Genomic DNA, 9,682 nt, shown 5'->3' with positions numbered 1-9,682 from the left:
GAAATAGAACTCAGGATATGTAAGCTGGAGGAGAGCGCAGGAGGGAGTAGGAGAACCATTTCAGTGCACCTTGGGTGGTCAGAGAGTCATGGACACTAAGTTTGCAGTGTGATATGGCAACATAAAAAGGCCAGTGCAGTTTTGGTCTGTGTATTGCAGGGGCATTTTGTCACAGATAAGGGATGTGAAAGCTTGTCTGTATATTGATCTGGTGCCACATACTTGGAATATTACACTTGGTTTGGGGCACCTTGTTACCAGCAAAGACTGCTCCAGGGGAGACAAAATTTACAAAGATGAAATGAGTGTAACCAGTAAGGAGGGAGTGGAATTACTTAGTGGGTAAATAGGGATCTAACTCAGTGAATGGAATTGGATTAAAAAGGTTTGATTAGGCTGAATATAAGAAAAAAAAATCTTCCAAAGAGGGAGAACTATTAACCTCTGAAATTGTCTTCTAAGGGAAGGAATGGTGACAACATTGCTTTTAGGACACAGGCTGGAGCCAACACTGGGTACTTTACAGAACTGTCCTCTATTGGCCGTGGAATGGGATGGACTGGATGGTCTAACTGATCTTTTCCATCTTTAATGTGTGTGATCCTTTAAGAAAAGGTCTGCTCTTAACCCTTGGTTTGCCACATAACATATTAACTGCCGGGGAACAATGGACTTCATGTTGTGTACCTGACAATCACGTTATTTACTTTTTAACAAAAACATTCAATCTAGTGTAATCCCAGCAGCAGTGTTCATATCAAGCAGTTGTGTGAGCAAAGGAGACTGGAATTATGTGACCCAGGTGGCTCATAAGTAGCTATTTCTAATTCTTGGTTTGTATAGGATTAAGATTATTTTTTTTAATGACCAATTTCTTTTTCTGTGTACATGTTTCAACAGGTAGACTGAGTTTAACACATGTCCAGGTTAAAATTGCATTCTTCAAGGAGTATTTGATGGGTTATTCCTAGATACTTCAAAAAGGTAAATTAAAAAGTGAGTGTTATTCATTTATTTTGGGGGAGGAGGTGGATTATTACAGTGTGTGACTGTTTAAAAGCAAATAATGCTATTTAATTGTAATGTTTCTCATTTTCTGGTGATAGGGTTAGGGTTAACAAATGCCTCTGATCAGAAAAGGGGGAAACATGAGCAGTTTTGTTATTTTCTCTTGGATCCGTCTATAAACTGATGAAAAGAGGAACACTATTTTATAAGCTTTGTAGTGAATGGGTCAAATCCAGAAGCCCTTCTTCAGAGTCAGTCCTTTCTCAGGCAAAAATGCCACTGACTTGAATGGAATTTTGGCTGAGTAAATAGGAAGTAAAAATTAAGTAAAGTCTTTAGATTTGGGCCCAATCCTGTTTCTAAACTCTAAGTCTATCAAGTCCTCCATGTCGCCTGGTGTTCAGCATCTCACAGGAAATGCTCAGTAGGTTGCAGGATTGGGCCGTTAGGTCATCTTGTTCCTCCTCATGCGCTGTCAGTGTGCTTCCAACTGTACAAATGCCAGGCTGTATAAATGGAGTACTTCGCTCTCCATGCCTCTGCAGTCCTTGGACTCTATGGGAAAAATCCTGGGCCATTGAATCAGGGAAAATTCCAATTGACTTCCATGGGGCCAGGCAGGCACGCTCGCTCACTCTCTCCCCATTATTTACAGTTTGGAAACACTTTGAATTGGGATGGGGGCCCTGTCGTGCTAGGCGCTGTACACAAGCAAAATGCAAAGACAGTCCCTAACCCAAATACCTCAAAATCTAAATAATCATGAAAGGCCTCTCCCCTTAGACTGTCCGCAAAGGTGCTAGTTCTGGTCATGGCATATGACACAATTCCAGTTAGAATTATACTGAAGGCACCCACACATTTAACCAACAATGGTAACAACTTGAGGAGGCTGCTGGCCTTATCCAGATAAGACCCCATAACTTAGAGGTGTAAGGCTCTGTACCACGTTAATGCCTTGTGCCATCCAGTCCCCTTGACAGCTATTAAAGTCAGATTTGTCAGTGCTAGCTAAATATAAGTGAATGAGTTGGCCACACTAGACTGTTTCATATCTTGTGTCTTTGGAAACCACACTCTCAGCGATACTAGTTCCTTTGACCTTCACAGGGTACCAGACATCATTGGGGAGGAGGAGCTCTGAAGTACTTAACATACTTTCTGTGAGTCCGTCTGATGAGAGAAGGATCCTTTGAGAAGAAGGATGGTCTTGGAATTGAGACCCTAAAGTGGGACTCAGGAGAGCTGGGTTTAGTTCTTGACCCTGTTACTAAGTTTCTACCTGGGCAAGTCAATCAGTGTCTCTGTGCCTCAAGTGAGGATTATAATACTTCCTTTCACTGTTTCTCAGTTTTGTCTATTTAGGTGGTAAGACCTTTACAGCAGGAACTGTCTCTCGCTATGTATATGTACAGCATCTAACACAGTAGGATTCTGATCTTGGTTAAGGCCTCTAGGTGCTTCTATAATACAAATTATAAATAAACAATCACCTAAATCTGCAGAGTCTCTGTTGGACCGATAAATGGGGAGACCAAAATACCTATAAATAAAAAAATACAAGTATGGGGTGTAGGGGGTGGTTGTAATATAAAGTGACGTTCAAATGAAACTGATGCAGAGTTACATTGACTTAAAGATATAATGGGAACGATGAGCGAACACCCGTGTTTTAATCACCAGCGCAGTATAGCTATTGAACATAAATAACAGGCGGCTGTCTCACAGAACTGATCACTTACACTGGCAGATTACGGTCAGGATTGTTTATTATTTATTCATTCTTTGGGGAAGCATCACTTTCTGGTATAAGGAATTCATTTGTTTCCCTCTGTAATAACACTGATCACAATGAATTAATTCGGCACTCAGAGGCTGTCTCCTATATATATATATTCGCGTGTCTAGTCCACTGAAATGAATTATAAAACATGATGGGTCATAGATTATGGGGAAGCCCATTGGCTAGGAAGAGTTGAAGCCAGGTATCTCCTGCCTCTTAGAAGTGCAGTTCGGTTACAGAAAGCCAATGTCCCTGAAGGATCTAAATGGAGAGGTAACAATTATCAGAAAAACAAGGAGTTTTAGTTTCTATCCATGATGCAGAAAATGTAACAGCGTAACCAGGCAGCAGACTATAGAAAACTGAATGGGGGAAAAATCTTTAAAAACCATGCAAGCTTTAAGTTAACATTTCCTAAGTTCTTTTGGGCAGGGAACATTACATAAGCTGTGTTTGCAAGCACTGTGTAAATCATAGAATCATAGAATATCAGCGTTGGAAGGGACCTCAGGAGGTCATTTAGTCCAACCCCCTGCTCAAAGAAGGACCAATCCCCAACTAAATCATCCCAGCCAGGGCTTTGTCACGCCTGACCTTAACAACTTCTAAGGAAGGAGATTCCACCACCTCCCTAGGTAACGCATTCCAGTGTTTCACCACCCTCCTAGTGAAAAAGTTTTTCCTAATATCCAACCTAAACCTCCCCCACTGCAACTTGAGACCATTACTCCTTGTTCTGTCATCAGCTACCACTGAGAACAGTCTAGATTCATCCTCTTTGGAACCCCCTTTCAGGTAGTTGAAAGCAACTATCAAATCCCCCCTCATTCTTCTCTTCCGCAGACGACAATCCCAGTTCCCTCAGCCTCTCCTCATCAGTCATGTGTTCCAGTCCCCTAATCATTTTTGTTGCCCTCCGCTGGACGTTTTCCAATTTTTCCACATCCTTCTTGTAGTGTGGGGCCCAAACCTGGACACAGTACTCCAGATGAGGCCTCACCAGTGTCGAATAGAGGGGAACGATCGCGTCCATCGATCTGCTGGCAATGCCCCTACTTATACATCCCAAAATACCGTTGGCCTTTTTGGTAACAAGGGCATACTGTTAACTAATATCCAGCTTCTTGTCCACTGTAACCCCTAGGTCCTTTTCTGCAGAACTGCTGCCTAGCCATTCGGTCCCTGGTCTGTAGCGGTGCATGGGATTCTTCCGTCCTCAGGGCACTTCCTCAGAGTGGGTTGTACTGTTGACAAATTCCTATTTTTAAATATAATCTGAATGTTTCAAGCAGAACAGAGAGAGATGCTAGCCACCCACTATATCTAACCACATATTTATTTACTGATCCATTAATGCTGGTAACCAATTAGTAAAACTTTGATTAAATGACCAGTGCTAGGCTAGGCCCTAATTTTGCATGTGCTGTGGTTAGTGATAAAACTGCCGCTGTCTTCACTGGAAGCAGGATTAGGTCCTTCAAGTTGTGCTGTTGTCCTCTATAAATAGGTTCACTCACCACAGGACCACCTCTTTGTGCCCAGATGTGGTGTCGCGGCTGTCTGCCCCTATGATGCTCCAGCCAATGTTGCTCCATTGCTACAGTGGTCTCTCTTCGCCCAGGTCACACTTTAGCCCACCTCTTCCAGGGTAACTGAGAGTCCAACCCAGCTATAGTCCAGTGATCTTACGGCAGGTCTTCTGTCTGTCTCTGGGCTCCGTGGGCCTTACACTTGTAACTTTAGCATCCTCGTGGCCAAGATGGAATCTGCTCTGCAGGCAGCTCTGGCCAAGAGAAGGTGCACGCAGGAATGCAGCAGGGAAAGTCCTTTCCAGCCCATGGGTACCTGTTCTAACCCCGCCACAGAGTGAACACGCACCCCCCCACACACCCACCACCCAGAAGAGTACAATGAATATAGGAAAGGGAAATATTTATTCACAGAGGGATGAGAGGGGAAAAACAACAGGGGGAAATATGGGGGGAGCGGTGAAACAGGGTTGCATTCAACACAAGGCCTCACAGGCCCACTGGTACCACAGTCTGAAAGGGCAGACACCAAGCAATGAGTCCAGGAGTCCTGGGCAGAGTTCCAGTCTGTTGATGAGTCTTGGGTGGTCCTGGTCGTCTTCAGCACCAGTACACTTTCCTCAACAAACCTCTCCGGTGCCCTCTTCTGCTGCTCTCTGCAAAGCCACACAGAGCGACCACCTCCCCACTTAGCTACCTACAACCTTCCTCCTTTTTCCCAATGCAGAGTCACCAGCCCCAATACTCAGAGCCCCATGCAGCTCTGGGCAGCAGTGATACTAGGTCCAACTCCAGTCTGTTATTCTCAGGTGATTCCTCCCTGGCACAGTGCTTCTCCTGGGTCCTGTTCTGGAGTAGCTCCGATCCTTTGCTCTGTCCTTCCCAGGCTTCAGGCAGGTTCTTGGTTGCTTCATTCTGTGAGGGCCTGCTTGCTGAAGCTCTTCTGTCCCGACTAGAAACACACCCTCTTGCTCTCCCCTCTCTTTCTGCTCCCCCTCCTTCCCCAACAGCACCTCCTCCTTCTGGAACAATCAGCACTGCCCCCTCCCCCCGGAAAAAGATTTAAAGGTCTATGTTCTGTGAACCCCAAGGGGGTTACACACCTCTTCCCTCAGGGGCTTCCCCCGCCTCTCTTCCTTGGTGGCTGATACAGGAACCCTGGCCCACCCTCTACTCTGGGTTCCAGCCCAGGGACCCTGTTGCTGGCAGCCAAGGTCTGCTCCCTCAGATACTTTGCTGCCTCCCTGGACTGCTTCCTATCTCTTCTGTCCCCCAGAGAGAGACTGTAGACTCTCCCTGCAGCCCCCTCTACTCTCAACTTCTTAACTTGATGTTAACCAGCCTGCTCCTGCCCTGCTGGGCTACATGATCAGTTAAGTCTGGATCTCTCTCCAGGTATAGCCAGACAACATTAATTGGCCTTGCAGCCCCTTGAAGGCCCGTGTGGGGTACACATCCCATCACACCTTGTAGCACACACTGATGAGTCGCAGGCAAAGTCTGATCAATGATCTCCCATGGGGCTGGCTGGCTTCCTGAAGTCTCCCACAAGGGAAACTGCAGACATCTCCCCACATTATCTCCTGCTGGGGAGTGGAGCCAACTGCCCCTCCAGTCCTTCTGGCTAGGGAGACTTGCTTCCTAGCTCTCTGCTTGCTTCTTCCAAATATCACCATCCCAAGAGGATGCCTCTCTCAACACGAGCCAAAGGCAAGAGGTACTGACGAGTCCATTCTGCTAGCCAACAAAGAGATGGTGGGAGGAAATCTTTCTTCACTGGGTCTTTATAGTTGTCAAGACTTTAGCACATAAAAACGTGAAAGGATAGTGTGACAAAGTCAGTCCTGACAGAGATATAAGTGTGGTACATTTGTTCTGAAACAGTCAAAGAGCCCTAGAATGCCGAACGCCTTATTCCCTGTAAGCTGTGAAAGGGTTACCTCAGGTTAACTAGAGATGCCTGAGGCCAGTTAAGGGCTGCCTTTGACCTTTAAAAACCCCTCTTCTGGTGAAACAGAGGAGGGGAAAGATGAGATACAAGCAGCAGCAAGGAAAGGCTTCCCCTAGGTGGAAGGCTGTGTGCTCTCCCTATAGGGAAAGAAACTAAGTTAACAGCTGCTTGGGGATGGACTAGCAACTAGGAGCCAGTGTAGTAGAGTAACATCCTGGAGAAGGGTCAGGGAGAAAGTATTTCTGTTTGCATTGTGAGTTTGGGGTTGGTTTGTTTTGCTTGAGAGAACTTCTTGGGCCTACCCTGAGGCCCACCATATAACTAGGACAAATAAAACCAGAGTGAAAAACCTTCTGCAGTCAGACCGATTTACTCCAGGCCTTCACCACCCAAGGGAGAAATGCTGAGCCCAGTGAAGGGAAGAAGGTACTCTGCCGCAACAGTAAAACGAATAGAAGTTGTCTCCAGGGACAACTGTAGTAAAAAGACAAATGTCTTTGGGTAAATAGGGTTCCCTCCATGGTGCATTTTGGCCAAAATGTTCACACTTGGGCGTCGAAGGTTAAGGAACTAAATGGAAGTAGCCTGATTTTTCGATGTGCTCCTGTGGATGTCAGCCGGCGTTGTTGTACACCTCTGAAAATCAGGCCACTTTTATTAAGGATCCAAAATATGGACTTTGCTGCTTATAAGTTAGGCGCTTACCTTTGAAAGTGTTGGACATTGCTCTTAGCCTTTCCACCACATATCATGCCACAATCTTTGGAATGGATTTCCTTCTTGGGTAATATTTTACTGTCATTGGAAGCAACGAGTATTTATTCTGTTTATAGCTACCTGTTTTAAGAGAATTTTGCTCTCATCTGGTGACAACTAGATTTATTTGGTTTTGTGGTACTGACGTTAGATTTAAGTAAGTTCTTTTAGCTTCATTCGCCTTTGTCTTGCTAAAATAAATTAAGAAACCGCTACTGGCTGGCTAGGAATTTTTTACGCCTTATCACTTTTGTTCTCCATCTTCCCACACACACCCCCCACCTGGTTCCCACCTTTGTTTGTCTCATCCACTTGTCATTGTCTTTTTACATTGTAAGCTCTTTGGGATAGGATATGTTTGTATGGCCACTAGCACATTCGGGTCCTGATCTCCTTCAGCCGTTACAGCAATATAAACAAGAATAGAAAACTGTGTTCTCTTCCCAGGCACCTTGCCTTGATCCAACGTTTGAAGAGATAGTGTTAAAAAAATGTTCTATTTTTTATAGTCAGTATGTCAGCCAGTGTTAGTTAAGCGTTAATTAATAGTGCTTCTTTCTGTGAAGGTCTTGGCCATCATTTCGCCACAATAACTCCTGCTGTTTGGCTCAAGACTATTCAGCGAAGACTGAAATAAGCTTGTCTTCTTGACTACTAAGGTCTCTCTCTCTCTCTCCCTCTTTTTGCTGTCAACTAGATCAGTCTCCATATTCCTTTCCATCCCCTTGAAGAAATTGACAAAATGATGGGAATGATGTAACTGATAATTTGATAAAACAGTATAAAAACCAGAAGGAAAAAAGGAGAGAAAAAAGTTTTATTTGTATGTTGTTGGTCAATCACTTCCTTGCTGTTCAGGTTTCTAAGTAAATTTCAGTGCTATCTCCTGGACACATCAGATTTTGTTTTTCTTTTACCACTTTGTGGTAAGCCTCTTTTAATATAAGTTTTCATCTCTCCTGTTATGACAGGGAAAGTATGTGATTTCACACCCTGCAATAACTGATATGACAGTGAGGCTGGGGCAAAGATCCAGTGGTTACACTGTGTAGAAAAAGAAAGAACTGCATCTTAGAGCGTAGGTAATAGACTTTCCTCATTAAACCGTGTTAATAAATGCACTGGCAGTGTCCAAGTGGAACCTTCACTTCAGAGTAACATTTACCTTGCCTCCCATTAGGCTTAATAATACCCTACACTTCCATATCACTTTCCCTCTGAGGATCTCAGAATGTTTGGTGAACATTCATAAGTTAAGCCTCACAAACACCTTGGTGAAATAGGGAAACATTACTATCCCAATTTCACAAATGATGATACTGTGGCACAGGTGCCCAAGGTCACACGTGAAGCCTGTAACAGAACCGACACTATAATTCCGTTTTCTGTACTCCTGTCCTTTGCTTTAGCCAAAAAATCTTTACTGGTGGGCTATACCTTTAAGAGACCTGATAGTGGCCCACACTAGAAAGTGAAGCTGGCATTGTAGTGATGGCTAGTAGTCACCAGATACCAGGGTGATGAGCACACTGTAAATAGATAGAGACACAGCTGTTGTACCCCTTCCCCATTCCCTTTCTTGCTCTCATATTCAGTATTGTGTAGCTGTAGCTGTTTTCCACGGGATACCCATGTGTAACTCCTGTCAGCGTTGTAGCATGCTCACAGGGCAGAGTCAAGTCTGAACTCCATTGTAACGTAGCCAAAGATAATGTTTGTTTATGTTTCTAAATGCAGACTGAGAACCAGTAGTTCTTTCTCGTTCTCTACTTCTGATTGACTAATGCAGCCCCTGATGCCTTGTGCCACCCCCAAAGGGACTGTGCAAGTCCTGGCTTGTAATAGGCAGTCTTGGAGTGGATCGCTGACTTCATTATGGGTCTCAGCAGGAGCGATGTGTGTGCAACCAGGAAAGATTTTGATCCCTTTTTGCTTTTGCCTGTCTGTGTCAAGGCAAACACATCCTGGTCATGATGGAGCATTTCAAATGTTCTTATCTGTCACAGGCGAGACTTGATTTAATTTTGAGCTCTAATTAGATGTTGACTGATGGTGTGGGGGGGGAATATGCTTTGGGGCAGGTGAGCATCGGTGACCAATGAGAGCCTAAAATGTTTCAGTACAAAGGAGATTGGGCTTTTTGATTTAATATTAATGATAATTTTTAATGTGTACGTGACTCTGTTCTAGACTAGGCTGTTGGGGGCATGTACTTTCTATGTGTTTTCTTGCCTGTGTTAAGGAGCATGTCCTCACTCAATATTATTTGGTAAAATAGTTGGAAATACAGGGCAATTTCGGGGGGATAATAGAGGTGTTCATTTTAAATGCAGAGGATCAATATTCAAACGTAATGAAGGTAAGATGTAAAATCTGTCGCTACCTGCTTTAGGATGGGCCTTCTTGGCCACAGTCTAACAAAACACTTAAGCACGTGTTTAAATTTAAGCATGTGAGTACTTCTGATGATTTAATTGGGATTACTCGCATGCTTAGAGTTAAGCATAGGATTAAATGAGACCACAGTCTATCTTGCTGACCAATATTGTCTTATTGTTTCCTTATACTCCTGCCTCTCTTTGTCTGTATCCATCTGTTTCATCTTGTCCTGTACTTAGATTGTGACCTTTTTGAGTCAGTGACTGTCTGTTTCTT

The 9,682-nt window shown here is 44.2% G+C and overlaps 1 protein-coding gene across 1 annotated transcript in view; it reads left to right on the top strand.

The window, feature by feature from the left end:
- The first annotated feature begins 899 nt into the window (after positions 1 to 899).
- TENM4 (teneurin transmembrane protein 4) overlaps positions 900 to 9,682 on the top strand; it is a 523,302-nt gene continuing 514,519 nt past the window's right edge. Inside the window, exon 1 of the mRNA XM_073335791.1 lies at positions 900 to 984. The gene's annotated coding sequence lies outside the window, so the exon portion shown is untranslated. The remainder of the gene's footprint in view (positions 985 to 9,682) is intronic.

Source organism: Lepidochelys kempii, chromosome 1 (assembly GCF_965140265.1).
Source record: "Lepidochelys kempii isolate rLepKem1 chromosome 1, rLepKem1.hap2, whole genome shotgun sequence".
Classification (NCBI taxonomy): domain Eukaryota; kingdom Metazoa; phylum Chordata; order Testudines; family Cheloniidae; genus Lepidochelys; species Lepidochelys kempii.
Note: the sequence above shows the minus strand (reverse complement) of the source record. Positions and strands in the feature narration are given on the sequence as shown.